Below are 20,450 nucleotides of genomic sequence, written 5' to 3'. Positions count from 1 at the left end.
AGTCTCATACTTTGTGAAAAAACACATTTTGCCATTGTTTTTATTATCTAAGCCAAAGTGTGCTGAGCTCAGTGGGGCAGATCAAAACACTTTCCACTTTCAAAGGCAACCAATAACATGTGGAATTTCTCTGCATGCTAGACCCTAGGATAGACTCAGTAAAGAATTTAAGGGCACAAGTCTTTTTTGGACCTCCTCAAGATACTCCTCAAGGTACAAAATGGCAAAAAAAAGAATTGGAGAGGAAGAAAATCCCAATTAAAATACTCAGACCAAACCTAAATAGACACAGAGACACATAAATTCAGCCTCACGTGAAAGCTAAGGTGGAGGGTTCTGTACAAGTTTCATGAATATGACAGTCAAGTTATTTAGTGAGGGAGGTTAAAACTCATTACAGTGTGGGAGAGCAGCACAGGCAGACAGCAAACTTCAAAATGACTAATTGTATGAATTGTGCTACAAGCAGAGATGCTTACTTAAAAGAGCTGAGCGTAAGAGTTTTACTCCATCAAAAATATGAAATCATCTCTGGAAAATTCAATCTCAGGAAAGCATTTATTGAAAACCAGCCTGTGCCAGATACCGAAACAGGTACTCAGAGGCTCTTATTTGCAATTATCTCATTTTCACAACCTGCTAAAGTGATACTGCCTCTATATTAAACATGAGGCAACTCAATTTTAGAAAGTCTAAGACATCTGCCCAGCTATGCAGAGCCTTTCTACAGAAAAATCCAGATCTTCAAACCTATGTGTTCTGAGTAACTTCTATTTAGAACCACCCTAGGCTAACACAAAAGGGGGTATTATGTTAAAACAGATCTTAAAGAAGATCATTCCTAACAGCCCATGAAAGGAAAAGATTATGATTACTAAAAATTATGTAATGATATGTCACAAGGTATGAATTTATATCCATTGATAACACACCCTTGTATATACCACAGGCTATCATTTATTTCATATTACATGATTTTCTGTAAGGTTTGCAGCTTTGGGGTTTATACACTTGAGGATAAACTGTATTTGAAGTGATGAGATGACCAAAAGGCTAATTCACCCATACCCCCATTCAGTAGCCAAAGAAACCACTGAATACTGAGAAATCATTTGAAAAACACAAGATAGTAAGGTAACTCATATTTGGTGTGCTAGTCTATGTTCATGGCAATGTGAGCTGCACAAAAGTAAAAAAGATATTTCTGTTTCATGGGACAGCGGAAGTTCCCATTCCCATAAGTATACCATCCATAGTGCTCCTACATCCTTCAATAATCCTGTTTTATTTTCATTATAGTGTCAGGACTGCCTCATACGATCTTGTCTTCCATCTGTTTGTTTATTTATTTACTTACTTCCTTATTCCCAGTATTCATCTATGTCACTAGAAATAACATCACTGGGATACCAAATAGTAGACACTCAATAGTTACTCATGGCATGAATGGGAAGATTACATGGAACAAAGTCTTCCACTAAAAGGTTTCTTATTCAACAAGATAGATGTAGATATGAATAAGCCAGCATATCTGAGACTCAAAGGCACTAAGGTTGATAGCTATTATTGCAACTATTGTTTTTAATTATCTGTTCCCTAGAACTTACCATGGCCTAGGGAGTCATCCTATCCTATTCCTTCCATCAGACTGATTCCTATCTTGGACTCCCCTCTGGACTATAGTGCAGCAGTTAAAAGTAAATGAGGAGGGGCTGCCCTCCCTATCCTCTGTATCAACAGCATTGGTACCATCAGCAAGAAAAATAGATATTTCAGAGAAGATAGGGTGAGATAAGTTTATAATAAAAGCCTAAATAAATTATAAGTTTCTATTCAAGTTGTCTCTTAATATAAAATGTATTTTAAATTTCATTTCCACTTATTGTTTTATCTTAAACAAAACAATTAAAATAAGAAAATAGATAAAAGATCCTTGAGTACCTTCTAGGCTGGATGTTTCCTAGGTATTTTATACACAGCACTTTCCTTAACCTTCCTACAATCATATGAGAATGATTTTTTTATTCCCCTTTTATAGATGATGAGAGATTCAGTGAGAAGAGAAAGTATTTGAGGTTACAATATTAAGCTGTAGAGTTGAAATTGAAACCAGGTCTTTCTGATCCCATAACCTATTCTCTTCCTGTGTATGATTCTGCCAAAGATACTGTTCCATTTGAAACACTGTAAATTTTACTTCATTCATTGTAGAATATTTTGATGAATCTCCTTGGATTTAGCAATAGAGCTGCTTCTCCAAGATTGACAAAAATTAAACTTTCTCAAAGAAAACAGTGAATCTGCTATTAAAATTGGTTTATTGTCCTTACTGTGAGTCCATTTGGATTTGGAATGCTTAGTATCTTATCTATTTCAGGCTGTACCTGAAAGTCAGCACAGGTCAGAACTACATCAGCAGAATGGAATAATGAAAGCCATTCTCTATTCTAGATAACTTACATGGAAAGTTACATTTTGTCCCAATGATTTCTGGGACAAACCAATTTGAAAGGACTTTGTGCACTTAGGGAGATCCATAAGAAGGTTCCAGAAAGATAAGAAGGAACACAAAGTTAAAGATAAGGAATCTCTGTGAGGATTTGGTCTTCTTAAGTAACTCTGTAAACATCTTTGAATACAAACATGGAAACTATTTTATTTCTCATAAGAGAAAATCAATGAGACAAAGTAAAACACATGAGTCAATTGTGGCATTTGTAAAAAAGCCTTTACCGACATATTCAAGGACACAGGTAACCCAAGGTCTTGCCAGTTTATGCACAGGCAAAAAATATGAGTGCCTAGTTAGTACAACACTGTATAAATGATCAAAGTTAAGTAAGACCTAGCTAATCCTACTAGAAGATGCATGAGGACTGGGGTTTAATATTTTCTATACAATTACACATATTCCAGACTTAACATTTTTTAATACAACTCAAGTCTCTTGGGAAAGTCTTTGCCAAATTTTAAGTTTTGATATGCTACATATACCTATTACTGGGTCATTCTCTCATATCATTCATACAGACACATTCATACTACTTGATTCTAAGATATTTGAATGGTAGCTAAGAGCACACAACCTGTTGTTATTTATTCATCCAACAAATATCTACTATGGCAACACTGTAACACAGTGAGGGGTCAATATTTTATTATAAATTAATTATTCACAGTCCATAGAACAAAGTAAGTTGTAACATTTTAGCTGTCACATCTTCATTTGTCAGTCATTTTTCATTAATTTTTGAAGAACTACATCTTGGGGTGCCTGGGTGGCTCAGTCGGTTAAGCGTCTACCTTCAGCTCAGGTCACGATGTCGGGGTCCTGGGATTGAGCCCTGCATTGGGCTTCCTGCTCAGCAGGGAGTCTGCTTCTCCCTCTCCCTCTGCCCCTGCTCATGTTCTCTCCCTCTCTCTCAAATAAATAAATAAAAACTTAAAAAATTGTCCCATATAGGGCGCCTGGGTGGCTCAGTGGGTTAAAGCCTCTGCCTTCAGCTCAGGTCATGATCTCAGGGTCCTGGGATCGAGGCCCGCATCGGGCTCTCTGCTCAGCAGGGAGCCTGCTTCACCCTCTCTCTCTGCCTGCCTCTCTGCCTGCTTGTGATCTCTCTCTCTCTGTCAAATAAACAAATTAAAAAAAATTGTCCCATATAATTATCTATCCTAGGATTGTGAATGATTGAATAATAACGATAATTCAAATGTGTACTTTCACATTTGTAAAACACTTTTCCCACACATAGCATGGTAGTTGCACAGTCTGATTCAAATCCTGCCTTTATTATTCTGTATTTATGTGGTCTTTCACAAGCTCTGAACTTCTCAGTTTATGTTTCTTCATCTGCAAGTTACTGTATTTTGGGTTATTATAAGGACTAAGTGATGCTTTTACACTGCCTACCATTAGCACATATGATAAAGTATAAAATTTTTTGCTGAGGCGCCTGGGTGGCTCAGTCAGTTAAGTGTCTGCCTCTGGCTTAGGTCATGATCCTGGGGTCCTGGGATCCACCCCCACTGGGGCTCCCTGCTCAGTGGGGAGTCTGTTTCTCCCTCTCCCTCTGCCCCCCCACCTCCCCCTGCGCACGCGCTCTCTCTCTCTCAAATAAATAAAATCTTGAAAAAATATTGGTAACAAGTCAGTATCAAGTTGAGCTGATATTTACCTTTTTACTCTCTGAATTTACAAAGAAAGGTTTTATAGGGAATAAGATTGCAAGGGAGGACCTGTTCTACATACTCAGAAGGAAATATTTAAAATAAATTTCCAGTTTTGGGAATACATATGACATACTATTTCTTTGTAATAAATATACCTTTTATCTTATTACAAAACAATGTAAGATTAGAAAATAAAACTAGAACATGAGCAACCACTCAACAACAACAACAAAAAGGAGGAAGAATGGAATAGTTCTTCTTAGTTGTATGCTCAGTATCAGCTCCCCCATCCCTAAATGGAATAGCAGGCTTGAAGTTTCAGAGGCCTCTCCCTATCCCTAGCTCCAGGCATGAGTCCTGAGGAGGCCAATGACAATTATTTCATGACATTGCCTGGCACTGTACTTCATTCAAGGGCAAATAAGAGACTGAAGTTGGTCCTATCACAGTAAAACCCAGGAAAAGAATGGAGAACATAATTTGGGGCACCCAGGGTAAATTGCAAATATAGGGCCCCTTGTTCAAAAACTATTTTATATTTTTTACTTATATTATATTATTTATAATATTTATATTTACTTATATTATCATTAATAATTTCAACAAAATGACAGCAAAGCATTAGACAACATGTGGAGTCCTATGCTTAGAATTCTGTGGAACTCTATAGGTAGGCATGGTTATGTAGCCAGCAAATGATTAAAAAAGGAATCCTCTCTCCAGATAACTCTATAACTTTCTATATTGGGTTTTTTGAGCAACAGTCCCAGGATTTCTCTATAATATTAGGTAAGAACTAAAGTGATCAGTTTAAGAGCTGTTGGGGGCTCCAATTTGGAGAACTTCTGTCTTTTTATAAGATTTTAGGTGTCTGAGACAGATATCCAAACACACAAGCATCCCTGGCTTTGTCCACCCATTCAAATGTCATATAAAAGTCGTGCCTCTTCTTGGGAAACCAGATCCATCTACAAACTGCATTTCAGCTCCAGCTTGGAGAGTCCCACATCTCTACAGGGAAGCTACCCACACAGGATTGGTAAGGAGGCATGACCTCACCTTGTAAGTACACACTTTCCTCCCAAGTTTAGCCTAGGAGAAAGAACATGGTCTGATTCTAGTTTTCCAACTATTCTGCTGAAATGTTTCCTGATTTATACCTGTTTCTAAATTATAGCACACATAATAAGGCCAACCATCCTGAGTCAGTCATTTTGAATTCTTGATACATAGGGAGTTTCCTAAGAAAATATTAATGGCTATCTGTATCTCTACTCTGGATAGATTCAACAAATTTGGTCAAACTGTAACTGAAGATATTTGTTGAACATCAAGAAAAGTGTTTCTTCTTTATCTAGAAGATATTAGCAGGAAATTTTAGAATACTTCTACTCAATACCAACTCTGGTAGATAATGTCAATCTACTTGTCAGACAACAAAAAAAGGACTCTGTGTAAAAGCCAGCCTTGGAAAAAATGTAAATGCTGAAACCTCTCTACTTTTTGCCTCTCTCACGAAAGGGTGAAAATGGAAGGAAGTAACTGGAATAGAGGGCTCTGGGGTAATAAAGCTGAAACAGAGAAACACAGGAAGCTTAAACATGTAAATGCATGTATACAGTTGAAATAGCAAAGAAGCAGAGTTGAAATTAGTGAGACTGGCACAGATTCAAAAGGGCAGATATAAAGCAAACCCAGAGAGGCAGAGATCAGAATGGTGCAGTGGAACCATGGAGTTACCCAACACAAAAAACCCAAGAGGGGAATGTCAATTCAATTTTGTTTCTAGAGACACTGTAATTTTTCCTGTAATTGAAAAATGTTGGAATATGAATTTTAAAAATAATGAACTAAATATTTAATATAGGGTTAACATATTGTTGTATAAAGTCTTTGCTTTCTCTGGGTGATTTCTTAAAACTATGAAAGAGTATATTAATTAAAAACTACCTAATATCAAAATTCCTTTGTTCAATTATAGGAGCAAGTTTAAACACTACTATAAGAAGCCCTAGGAAAAAAATGCTTTAAAAAGGATCCTGACAAAATGGATAAAATATTGATAAGCTGGGAGAGGGCACATTGAGATTCATTGTACAGAAAATAGTACCTTTCAATCACACACTACCTTGTGTGTGATTGAAAATTTCTGTGTAAAATGATTTATTTAAAGAATGAATTCCAAAATACTGCAAAATAAATAAACTGAGAGCCCACCCATGATAAACATTCAGAAATATTTTGTAAAATAAAACAAACTTCTTCTACATGAACAGCTGAACTAGCCACAAAATAAAAGAAAACCTCAAGAGTCCAGAAATGCAATAGCAAACTGAAAACAAGAGCAGTGAGTACATGAGATGACATCACAGGAATGAATAGCATATGAATGAACATCCATGAGCTGATACTGCAATGGCCTTGTCTTGGAGGAAGTTATCTTCTCAATAAGGAAATAAAGCCTTGAATCCATAAGAAACCAAGTAGGAAACAAGACCCCCACAAAAGACATGGACCCAACTAGCTCAGGCAAATGAAGAGGATGCTTATCTGACTCTGCCTAGATTCTGATTTGAAAAAAAACAACAAAAACAAAACAAAACAACTTTCTTTGGCACCTTTTTACCAGAGCCCTAGTCCTCCCAAGGGTTTGAATTTATAATTACACATGCGATCTAGGAATCACACCAGTTAAATATTAACATAAAAATTGTCCCCCGGACAGAGATACCTTGGGGTGCCTGGTCAAACCAAACACAGAATTATCCTAGAATGACATGCCCTGAGTCAAAGGAAGTTTATAATCTAAACTCACAAAATAAACAGGAACCCAATCCATTAAGAGAAATAATAATAAATCTTTAGTCATAACAAGCAGCAGTATTAAAAGTCTGAGAACTTCAGACAACTGAAGGTTGTCTAGAGGCTACTAAACAAGTATGAATGAAACAACTAAAGACAAAAATGTAGTCATTTGAATGACATACTAAAAATTGAAAAACTGGAAGATTTGAAAAGAAACCAAACAGAAGCTCTAGAAATAAAAATATATATTGACACTAAACTTTAAAACTCAGTGAATAAAATAGATGATTAGATACTGCTGAAGAGAGAACTAAAGAACTAGAAGACAAATTTAAAAAAATACATCAGAATTCAGCACAGAGATTAACAGAGAATGGATGAGAATGTCCAACCTAAGAGTAATTTTGAGTTCCAGAGAGACTAGAAACATCAGGAGAGAAATTATATTCATAGGATTAATAGCTGAGAACTCTCCCAAGTTGAATCTGAATCCTCAATCTGAATCCTCAGATTCAAGAAGCACATCTTCTAGACAAGAGACATAAAAAGAAATCCACATCATTTCCATTGTAGTAAAACCAGAAAAGGTAAGAAAAGCTTTTTAAAGTATCCAAAGACAAAATTCCAAAGTTTAAATGGGCATAAGGTTTCTGATTGCATTGAAGAATCCAGATAAATGTGAAATAAAATTCTTTAATCAATGAGAAAAAAGAAACATGCCAGTCTAGCTAAACAATCATGCCATATTGAGGGGGAAAATGAAGATATTTTAAAACAAATCAAAACTGAAATAGTATCCACTGGGAGAACTCCCAAGGAGTAATTCAATTAAGAAGAGAATTTAACCCAGAAGGAAGAAGCAGGATGCAAGAACTAATGGTAATTATTAAAACATATATACTTGAAATCCTTCATAATATTGAAAAGTAGTGCAAGAGTCTTCTTTGTTTAAGGGCTTCTTTAAATTTCCTTAAAATTTTAGGAGTTAAGTACCAACAGTTACAGTATTTATTTATTACTATAGAATTAAGGAGGGCACTTGTCGTGATGACTACGGGGTGATGTATGGAAGTGTTGAATCACTATATTGTATACCTGAAACTAATATAACACTGTATGTTAATTAACTGGAATTGAAATAAAACTTAAAAATAAATAAATAAATATGTGCATACATACATACATGCATTAAATACATGTATTACAAAAAAAACCACGCAGCTCAAAGACAATAGACAAAAATTGTAATAAAAGAAAATTGAGACTATAGCACTAAAAATAGTAATTCAACCTTAAAATATTTACAAGTAATAATTAGAAATTGAAGAGGCTTAAATGTACTATGAGTACATTTAAGAAGATGCATATATAAGGAAATTGCAAGTCAACTAAAAATAATAAATGTCCTTCTGAATCCAAGAACTGAGAAGTGGAAGAAAAAGTCCTGAAAATGTTATGGAGAAAAGTTTTTCCTGAAAAGAAGGAATAAATGAGTCTGCATATGAAAAGAGCAACCATATTTCATTATGACCTCAGAATGATGGACATCAGCACAAACAGTTTAAGTTAATAAGCTGGCTAGAAGAAAAAATTCTTCAAGAACTTTGGCAGGAACTCGGCACCATATGTGTTCATTGTCCCTGAGCAGTCACTTCTTTCAGGCTTTCTGGTGAACAGAGAAACTATTATGTATTTTATTTATTTATTTATTTGACAGAGATCACAAGTAGGTAAAGAGGCAGGCAGAGGGAGAGAGCGGGCAGGGAAGCAGGCTCCCTGCTGAGCAGAGAGCCTGATGCGGGGCTTGATCCCAGGACCCTGGAATCATGACCTGAGCCAAAGGCAGAGGTTTAACCCACTGAGCCACCCAGGTGCCCAACTATTATGTATTTTTAAAGGAGGAAAAGATATTGTGTTTACACTGTGTAAACAGTTTACACAGTGTAAACACTGATGATTTCAATTCAAAATTAAGATGATTTTATTTGTCTTTGTATCTGTCCCTCTTTCCTCTTATTTTGAAAATGTGGCTCCTGACATAAATATAAGTACTTATTTGCTTTCCCCTATTATGTGCAAATAATAGTTTTAAAATAACAAACTCAATATATTAATAAGCCTGCCTAATGGAAATTTGAAATGGAGTAAATGTTTAAAAATAACACTTAAACCATAAAATTTCTAACAGAAAACAGGGGGAAAGCTTCCTGACATTGGTCTTGGCAATTATTTTTTTTTAATAAGATACCACATAAGACAGACTAGAAATTTGCTGAGAATAAAAGTGTTCTCACCACACACACACAGAGTTAACTACATGAAGTGATGGATATGTTAATTACCTTGATCTTGGCAATCCTGTCAAAATGCACATGTATAGCAAATCATCACATTTTACACTTTAATATATGCAAATGTTTGTCAATTTTTCCTCAATAAAGCTGGGAGGAAAGAAAGACTACTTGTTGAGTTTAAACTTCCTTGGCAATTCTTTTGGTGCTTAGAGTACATGTACTAGGGAGTTATAATCAAAATATTCTAAGTTCAGTGAAGATAATTCTTTTATTTTGGATGGTTGAGCCTTGATATACAGTTAGGATAATTCATTGCCTTGTTTTCAATTTTTACTGAATTTTTTCCCTGGCATAATTGTTTATTGAGTTATTTACCTGATTCTAAATCAAAACTACAAGAGAGATTCACCTGAACATGTCTTAATTGCATCCCGTCACTTCCTTCCTGTCCTTCTTCAGCAAAAAAAACAAAAACAAAAACAAAAAACATTTTTATTAGTGTTTGGTGTATCCTCCGTTTATATTTTAAAATAAGTAAATAAATAAATTTCCCCTTCCCAATTTATCACACAAAACATGGCATATTTTATACACTGTTTTGCACCTTGTAGTAGAAATCTACCAGTGTGCAGAGATCTACCTCATTATCTTCACAGATGTATCATACACTATTGCTTGGCTATCCCATGTTTTTGTTTTTTTTTTAACAGTTCCCTCCTAATGGACATTTAGAATATTTCTATTCTTCTGGAATTACAAATAATGTCAAAGCATCCAGATTTTTGAGAGATACTCATTATTGGATTAAAGACATTTTCTTCCTTGTTTAGTGTCAAATTTTAACCAATGCTTTTGCTTCAGCAATTGAGATGACCAATAAAAGAAATCTACTTTATTAATTAGATGAGGAGACATACAAATAACATGTCTAATATTAAGCCATCCTTGCATTTCCACAATAAGGCCTATTTTGTTAAAATGCAATATAATTTTAGGTGTTAATGGATTTGGTTGTTAACATTTTATTTAATAGCTTTGCATTTATACGTGAGATTTGTATTAGTCTACTATAGACCGGGTGGGTGGCTTAAAGAGCAAAAATTTATTTCCTCACAGTTCTGGAGCTAGAAGTCTAAGATCAAGGTGACAGCATGGCGGGTTTCTGATGAAAGCTCTCACCTGGGGCTACAGAGGATGTCTTTTCACTGTGTGCTCACTGTGTGCTCACACGACCTCTTTTTTGCATTAGCATGGAAAGAGCAAGTTTTCTGGTGTCTCCTCTTATAAGAAAGGACACTCAATCTCATCATGATGCTCCCACCTCATGGCCTCCTCTAGCTCTAATTATTTCCCAAAGTCCCCATCTCCAAATACCATCACATTGGGTGTCAAAGTTTCAACATATAAGTTTTATAGAGGAATATAAAGATTCAGCCCATAATATTCTACCCTTGGTACCCCAAAATTCATGTTCTTCTTACATGCAAAATATATTCATTCTATCCCCAAAGTCCTAAAGTCTTAAGTCATTCCAATGTCAACTCCAAAGTCTCAAGTCCAGAGTCTTATCTAAATATTATCTAAATCAGATGTGGGTGAGACTCAAAGCACAATGCATCCTGAGGCAAAATTCCTCTCCAGTTGTGAAACTGTGAAACCAGGTAAGTTATGGCCTTCCAAAATATAATAGTGGGACAGGCAGAGGACAGACATCCCCATTCCCAAAGGGAGAAGTAGGAAATAAGGAAGGAGTGACGGTTCCCCACCTGAATATTGATGGTGCATGATGGTTCCCACACACTACTTGCTTTACTGTCTCTCAAGATTGGCTATAACACGGCCACCTGGCCAATCCCCAAACTCTAAAACAAGCAAAAACTTAGTTCATTTCTTTCCCATGGTAACCCTCTCATATTATTTATTTTTAAACATTTCTGTTGACTTTAAAGGATACGTAATATGGAAACACATGATGGCTTAATGGCCATCAAGTTATCATAAATCATTTTCTTAAAATGCATATCCTCTGTCCAGTACATATTTCTAAACATAACCAAAGCAGAAACAAACTCTGTGAGTTGATTACTTAATATACAATGAAAGATTGGAAAGAAATTTCAAGGAAGAAATTGTATAATTCTAGACCTCCCACATCCTAAGGTGATAAAATTCTCAATAGTATCTGTAAAAGCAAGGTTGGCTTTTCCATAAAATTGAAAACTATAGACTTGTTTTAAATTATCTAAGGTAATATTATAACTATGTTTTTAAATTTAATAATCATACAGTATAATCTCATTAAAAATAAAAAAATCCAGGTCAAACCTTTAAACTAAAATTAACTTTTATATTTATAAATAAAACTTTATTGTTTGGAAAAATGATGTACTTACTATAGCTTAAATATGGGATGAATTAGCAATCTTATCTTTTAAAGAAATAAGAATTGAAATAGATCATGTTTTCCTCTGTCTCTGATCCTCTCTTACAGAATTTCTCAGTTTGTTTATGTCTCAAGGCAGTTACTAGACAGTGGCTACTTAGGGACAGGATTTCTATCTGATCCACTTTTGTAGTCTACTCAGCCAAACTCCAGATCTTGGCACCCAATAAACAGATGCTGAAGAATAAATGGTGCTTTCTAGAATATCCTAAACTCTCAGAAATTAAGATGTTTCATAAAGCTTGGAAGAAGACATAAACATCTGAATGAGTTTATGCCAATTAAGATAATTATAAACAAGTACTGTAAGTTTTATAATTCAAACACCACATGCAAATATTATGTTAATTATGCAGAGGAGCAAAATATAAGAATAAAATATGTTAACAATAAAAGACAAGGAGTGGTTTGGATCAAATGTAAATTGATTCAAGCTTTTGGCTTACAAAATTCATTATCATATTATTTCAACTACAAGAAAGTGAAAAGGCATATTCTCCAAAGGCACAAGTAACAGCAAACAGATTCCCACTGTTAGTTTTTTGCCTTCAACACAGAATTGTAGAAAAACCAAAAACCTGACAGTCAGCAAATTGAATGATTCAGGCAAAAAGAATATACGCGATGCCAATTTTCTTTCAGAACCAGAAAGTAGAGTAAATTACGCAGGTTGGTTTGTTTTCTTTTTTTAACTTTTATCTGAGAATTGGGCTTTTAAAAGATCGTTTTTACCCTTCAATTGGATTAGGATTGTGTTTGCAATGTAGTATCACCATGCTACTGTTTTTTGGTTTTTGTTTGTGTTTTTTCTTTTTTCCTTTTTTCTGTATACTGATCAAGGATATTGAGCTGTTCTTCCTGAAGAAAAAAGCCATGATAATGAATCTGGAGAGGAAAATTTTGAACCACAAGCCTTTGACACAACTATTTAACACTGATTCTCATTTGCTATAATAATATGTTATAGGCACAATGCTTTTGGGGGAACATGTCACCTGTGGAATATTGCAGGATTCATTTTGGAAAGAAGGTCAGGAAGTCTTACCCAGAGATCTTTGAGAAGGCAAGACCGGGGCTGTAGTCAAAGGAGAATGAACCTGTGACCAATCCATTACCCCTTTCAAAAGCCTACCTCACCAAGTGATTGAGTTTGGTTTCTCTGGAAAAGAACCCAGTACCTCCAAAGGACAGTCATCTAAAGATGAAATAAGGAGAAAGGAAAGAAGAATGGAGGGGAGGAAGGAGTCCATTACTACACTTTGAATTTCCTTTCTCAGTCTCCCAAGTATTGTGCTGGTCTTTACTAGAACCTACCGTGCTAACCAGAAAAGCATTCAACAATTACTTAAATGTTTCACTTGGTTCTTGATTAAATGTTGATTCTAGCCAGAAGCCCATGTCTGAATCTCATTAACTATTCTTCAAGCCTGAAAAATACAATTTAATACACAGAAGACAGCAACCAACTGGACTTGAACATTGGTGTCCAACAGTGGTGGCTAGCAGTAAATTTTGGAGTAGTAAATTCCTAATGAAGAAGCTTGAGAGGGCCTTAGACTCTCCCAGGTACAAAAAATATATACATTTCATCTGGAGTATGTGCTCTTAATCATAATCAAAAGACTCCTAGTCATCCCTACATAGAATTTTTATTGTCTCTAAAGAAACTGGATTGCAGAAAAATAGCATTTGTATTTCCATTAACCTCCAACTGAAATTTAGAATACTTAAATTATCAATGTAGGCAACAAATGTAGAAAAACAAATTTAAAATTATACATGATATTTTCATATCAACATGGAGCTATGGCAGACATTTCAAAATATTATTTATGCTCATCCCTGTCATAAAATTATCATTATTGATTTATGGCTAGATATCATTATTTAATAGACACATGAATTACTGTATCATGAATTTTTGTTTCTAATATTTTGATAACTGAATTTTAATAAAATTGCCTTCCTTTGTGATTCTGTATCATTTACTTTAAGCACCAAGACATTATTCTGAGTAGGCACCTGGAAGCCTTACCAGATTACCTTGGTCCTTGGAGTCCTTGGCACAACAGAAGTTAAGAAGCTTTGTCAGAGAGCTTCCCTGCTTTTTCTGAGGATGTGACATCAACAGCTAGAATTCTGTCACCCTAAAGCAGTATTTTGCAAGCTGAAAGTTGTGACAGGCATTCTTACAGGGAGAAAGTTATGCAGGTGTCTATATAATTAGAGATAATTTATGCCTACTGATCTAGCACAACTACAAAATTAATATGTATAATTTAAATAGAAACAAAACTACAAAACTTATGAAATTTAAGTTAATTATTTTCATGAATAATATTAACAGTATTCTATGAAAAGTATGGTGGTGAGTCACAAGTTCTTCTGTATTTAGGAAGCTTATACTATCCCATATCCCAGCTGAGCAAGTGGGTCACCATTTTTCTCTGTTTGAATTGCCACGAAGGTGCCCTTTGTACATGAAGCCGGTACATACTTTAGTTCCGCTACTGAGAAAAATATCTATCAAGTCTGCCTCCGTCCCTTTCTTGATGGCTGGGAAACATCTAGCCAATACAGCTTAGCAGCCACATAAATCATAAATAGAAACTCAAATACAGGCACCAAAATTCCATGTAAGTACTTGCTATAAAATGGTTATCCAGGAAAGAGCCTAGATGTCCATCAACAGATGAATGGATAAAGAAGATGTGGTATATATATATAATGCAGCCATCAGAAAGACCAAAATCTTGCCATTTGCAATGATGTAGATGGAACTAGAGGGTATTATGCCAAGTGAAATAAGTCAATCAGAGAAAGACAATTATCATATAATCTCTCTGATATGATGAACTTGAAAGGCAGGAGGGCAGGGGTTTGTCGGGGGAAGGGAGGGAAAAATGAAACAAGATGGGACTGACCGGAGAGGGAGACAAACCATAAGAGACTCAATCTCAGGAAACAAACTGAGGGTTGCTGGAGGTGTGGCGGCTGGGATAGAGTGGTTGGGTTATGGACTTGGGGAGGGTATGTGCTATGGTGAGTGCTGTCAAATGTCTAAGTCTGATGATTCACAGACCTGTACCCCTGGGGCTAATAATACATTATATGTTAATATTTTTAAAAGGTGGTTTCCAGGTTATTGAGATCAGGCTTACAGTAGTTATTTCTTTATTATCACTGAAATGAAAGCATATATTGAAGAAATTGTTATAGAGAATTCTTGGATCCTCAGAATACATCTGAGTCCCTCAGATGGAAAAGTGCTGTCCAACAACAACCAAGGAATGCTAAGGATACAATTCTTGGGCACCTTTAATCCATTCACTTATCCCCATTTACACAGATGAGCACAGATGCTCACTCCAAAAAGCATAATAATCCACAGTCAGTAAGCTACAGAGGTGAGCGCATTACTCCGAGGACAGCAGAACTGACTTCTGGAAAATACAATGAAGACATCCAGTGTTCTGTTGATGATAAGATTAGAAAATGTCAGGGAAAAAGGAGAAGGGACTTAACATGATTTCAGATGTCTAGTTAGACTCCCTCTCCCCAAATCCCCCTTTGTAGAGTTGCCTGATGAATAGTAATCCAGGCAAAACTTCAAGACATTCTCTGATCCCCTTAGCTCCATACTCTTGGCAGAACTCACTTTCAAGCTAATAGAAATACCATGTTACAAACAGAAATCTAGGAAGAAAGAATAACTTTAGGGTTTTTAACTGGTGTATAAGTTTTCTACACTCAGCAAATTTTGAGCATGTGATTAGGGCACTTTTGGTGCAAAGTTTTCAGTGCTAAATCTTTTTTAAAAAGTGAATTAACAAGGCGGGAAACAACAAATGCTGAAAAGGATGTGGAGAAAGGGGAACCCTCCTACACTGTTGGTAGGAATGCAAGTTGGTGTAGCCATTTTGGAAAACAGTGTGGAGATTCCTTAAGAAATTAAAAATAGAGCTACTCTATGATCCAGCAATTGTACTACTGGGTATTTACCCCAAAGATACAGATGTAGTGAAAAGAGGGGCCATCTGTACCCGAATGTTCATAGCATCAATGCCTACAGTAGCCAAACTATAGAAAGAACAGAGATGCCCTTCAACAGAAGAATCAATAAAGAAGATGTGGTCAATATATACAATGGAATATTACTCAGCCATCAGAAAGGATGAGTACCCAACTTCTACATCAACATGGACAAGACTGGAGGAGATTATGCTGAGTGAAATAAGTCAAGCAGAGAAAGTCAATTACCGTTTAGTTTCACTTTTCGTAAAACATAAGGGATAGCATGGAGGACATTAGGAGAAGGAAGGGAAAAATGAAGCAGGGGAAATCAGAGGGAGAGACAAATCATGAGAGACTGTGGATTCTGAGAAACAAACTGAGGGTTTTAGAGGGGATGGGAGTGGGAGATGGGTGAGCCTACTGATGGGTCTTAAGGAGTGCATGTATTACATGGAGCACTGGGTATTATACATAAACAATGAATCTTGGAACCCTGCTTCAAAAACTAGTGACGTATTTTATGGTGACTAACATAACACAATAATAAAAAAAAAAAGAAAAAGAAAATGTTAAGTATGCAAAAAAAAAAAAAAAGTGAATGAGAGGGGTGCCTGGGTAGCTCAGTTGTTAATTGTCTGCTTTGGGCTAGGGTCATGATCCCAGGGTCCTGGGATCAAGCCCTGCATCAGGCTCCCTGATCAGATGCCTGCTTCTCTCACTCCTACTCCTCCTTCTTGGGTTCCCTCTCTTGCTGTGTCTTTCACTGTCAAATAATAAATAAAATCTTTAATAAATAAATAAATAAATAAATACAAATTAAAGTGAATGAGAGGCATGAGACATTTTCATCTGATACAGAGGATTACAGAGCTGGTTACCAAAGAGCATGATAACAAAACAGAACACCTGAAGCTTTTAGCACCTTACCCCACCTTTTTGTCACTTTAATTCCCAGAGTTTCTAGGTTACTTCACTGTGTACCATGTTATCTTTAACCCAAAAGCTCGTGGTTGGTCAAAGAGTTTTTTCCCTTTCCTTAATACTGAATTTATGTTTAAATATTTATAAGGAGAAAGGTGAAAACAAAAAAGTGAAATTACAAAATGCAACCTAGAAAAATCCCTTGCTGAAATATAACATGCAAGCTAAGAATGAACCTTCCCCTTTCCATTATTACAACTGGGTTTCCAAATGCAACTAATGAAACTCCAGAAGTAACAGATGCACATAAAACCTGTTTTACATTTACAAAGCTCTGCCACACAGTGTAACAGGGGGGTATTCTGATTAAGAGTTTACAAACTATAGTATACTTCGGCTTGATATTGAGGATCCTCAGGCGGAAAGGTCTTAAGGAAAGTCTACTTCCTTGTACCTTTGGCCAGAATTCTCTCCTTGCTTTCCTACCCAGGATATTTGGATAGAACAGAATGTCTGGCTACTGTATTTTTGGACCTAAGTGGACTTAAATAGCCTTCACATATGCCAGGAATCTAAAATGACATGTCAATTAGACAATCTTTTTTTTTTTTTTTTTAAGAGAGAGATCAGAAGTAGGCAGAGAAGCAGGCAGAGAGAGAGGAGGAAGCAGGCTCCCTGCCAAGCAGAGAGCCCAATGCAGGGCTCGATCCCAGGACCCTAGGATCATGACCTGAGCGAAGGCAGAGGCTTTAACCCACTGAGCCACCCAGGTGCCCAATCATTTTTTTAAAAGTATAAAAGCGAATCCTCTGCTAGGTGTTAGTACTGACACAAGTCATTAAATGATGCTTTAGGTAAAACTGGTTAAATACATATCAGGTGCAGAAGTATGATTAGATATTGTTAATGAAAAGTGATAAATCAGATATCAAAATTTTGAAATGACTATATTTCATTTCTTTATTCATTCAATAAATAATTTTTCAATTTTTATTTATTTTTTAAATTTCTTTTCAGTGTTCCAGAATTCGTTGTTTATGCACCATACCCCATGCTCCATGCAATATGTGCTCTCTGTAATACTCACCACCTGGTTCCCCCAACCTCCCACCCCCCGCCCCGCCAAAACCCTCAGATTGTTTTTCAGAGCCCACAGTCTCTCATGGTTCATCTCCCCCTCCAATTTCCCCCAACTCCCTTCTCTTCTTCATTCAAAAAATATTTTATAGTGCAGTCGACAAAACAAACTGCTCTCCCCGAGCTTAAATATGCTCTGCAACTGCAAATAATGCAATGAAATTACATAAGCAGGTATGGAATGCTTGAAAGAGCACTGGTCTAGGAGTCCCAGGATCGGAATCCCAATTTCATGCCTACTCCTTGCTAGACGAGTGATATTGTATATGTCAACTTAATGTCTTTAAGCCTCAATTCCATTACTTGAAATGGTATTGTCTGTCCTGCATACCTCATCAGTTAATTATATGTAAAGACCACAGAGAAAGTATTTATTTTTTTAAGATTTTTATTTATTTATTTGACATACAGAGATCACAAGTAGGCAGAGAGGCAGGCAGAGAGAGAGATGGGGAAGCAGGCTTTCTGGTGAGCAAAGAGCCCGATGTGGGGCTCAATCCCAGGACCCGGGGATCATGACCTGAGCTGAAGGCAGAGGCTTTAACCCACTGAGCCACCCAGGAGCCCCAAGAGAAAGTATTTAAATATGCCCTCAAAACAACGAAAGCTCTATAATCACAGGTTAGCAATACTACTGAAATGTATGAAAAACTATCAAATCCCTTGTCATCAATATTTTTAGTTAATGCAGATGGTCCATCGAGGGTCTGGGTGGTCAGACAGTAAAGCTCCATGCTAACTGTCAAGTACATTAATGACATGGAATGACACATATCCAAAGCTTTTTACCTTTCTCCATTTAGCCATTCTAATTTCACCTAGATTTCCTTTACACGTCAAATTTCCTTCGTACTCTCAAGCAATGTCCCAGCCATAGGAAGAGAAAACAAGTCAAACAGACCTCCATTAAGCTTCCAAACTGAGTAACAAATACCATATGTCTATTTACTCTTCAGAGTATGTGTCTGCCTCCTCTACTCGAATCTTAACAAATGACCCAAAACTTTCAAAATAGAGACAAATCCACTTAGCAAAAGAAAATAACAATTGCCGTAATTGCAACCACATTAATGGGGCTGAGTGTTTGCTTAAATGACTTCTGCACTTGTGATGAAAATCCCTGTCCTGAAGAGTAATGAAGTGCTTAAAACATGAATAAAATCTTTAAAACTTCAAAATCAAACTCACCAGGAAAACAAATTTTGCTGCACATAATTTGGGTTTACAGTTATTACTGTCAGGTTAATAAACACGGATCTGTATTAATCACTGGTGAACACCAAGCATAAGAAATAGTTAATACATAAGTGCTATGTGAAACAATGAAATCCAAACAGTTTCTTTGAAGCTAGAGCAATAGGATAATTCTGCTTTTCTTCAGACCCTGACAAACCTCTGCTTTGCTAGCTAAAAGATAGCTTAATCCTTCCCTCCTGGCTCAGAAAGAAAATTAATACTCTGTCCAAGACTGTGATTGCCTTTTGTGGGTTTTCATGAAAGAGGCAGGAACAAACAAGAAAATGACCATGAATGGATGGGCTTCATACAATTTTCAACCATATAATCTTGTTTTAGGAAGTAGAAAATAAGAATTAAGAGATACCTGGGTGGCTCAGTCAGTTACATCTAACTTTGGCTCTGGTCATGATCTCAGGGTCCTAGGAATGAGCCCCATGTTGGGCTCTGCACTCAGCACAGAGTCTGCTTGTCCCCCTGCCCCTCCCCCTGTTTGTGCTCTCTCTCTCTCTCTCTCTCTCTCAAATAAATAAAATCTTTTTAAAAAAGATTTTATTTATTTATTTGACAGACAGAGATCACAAGTAAGCAGAGAGGCAGGCAGAGAGAGAGGGGGAAGCAGGCTCCCCGCTGAGCAGAGAGCCCAATGTGGGGCTCGATCTCAGGACCCTGGGATCATGACCTCAGCTGAAGGCAGAGGCTTTAACCCACTAAGCCACCCAAGCGCCACTTCAAATAAATAAAATCTGTAGAAAAAAAAAAAAAAGAATTAAAACAACTGCAGTTCTTACAGTGACTGTGCTCTGATTATGTTTTGCCGGCACTAACTGGATCAGAGCCAAAGCTCTTGGGACACTTTACCCACAACTTTTCCCCCACCAGTATTCTTGGAAGCTTAATGCCTTTACTAAAAATCTGAGGGATACTGAGAAATAGAACCACATTCCAGAGCATATTGCCTGCCACCGTCTAACTGGTCCCATTTCCACACTCTGTCCTCTCTCTCTCTCTTCCAACTCTTGTTCTGGAATAGCTGACAGATCCATTTGTCCTCTAGTAGACGCCATTTTCCTCAAGATGTGATTGTCAGTCACCAACACATAAAGTAAATTGCACAGCCAATAAAAGAAGGAGAAGAGGGTTGGGGCGCCTGGGTGGCTCAGTGGGTTAAGGCCTCTGCCTTCGGCTCAGGTCGTGATCTTGGGGTCCTGGGATCGAGCCCCGCATCGGGCTCTCTGCTCTGTGAGGAGCCTGCTTCCCTCTTTCTCTCTGCCTGCCTCTCTGCCTACTTGTGATCTCTCTCTGTCAAATAAATAAATAAAATCTTTAAAAAAAAAAAAAGAAGGAGAAGAGGGAAAAAAGGTAAAAAGAACACATGAGCACCTCAAATGCCAACTGGGGGGATAGTTCCCATTAAATCATTGACATTC

At 36.6% G+C, this 20,450-nt stretch overlaps 1 protein-coding gene across 1 annotated transcript in view; it reads right to left on the bottom strand.

Moving 5' to 3' along the window:
- Nucleotides 1–20,450, bottom strand: part of LOC111149076 (corin, serine peptidase) — a 247,662-nt gene that overhangs the window by 179,083 nt on the left and 48,129 nt on the right. The gene's annotated exons all lie outside the window — the stretch shown is intronic.

This window comes from Enhydra lutris, unplaced genomic scaffold (genome assembly GCF_002288905.1).
Source record: "Enhydra lutris kenyoni isolate GAN:26980312 unplaced genomic scaffold, ASM228890v2 scaffoldscaffold21, whole genome shotgun sequence".
NCBI classification, from domain to species: Eukaryota; Metazoa; Chordata; class Mammalia; order Carnivora; family Mustelidae; genus Enhydra; species Enhydra lutris.
The sequence above is the reverse complement of the archived record's forward strand: the minus strand, read 5'-3'. Positions and strand labels throughout refer to the sequence as shown.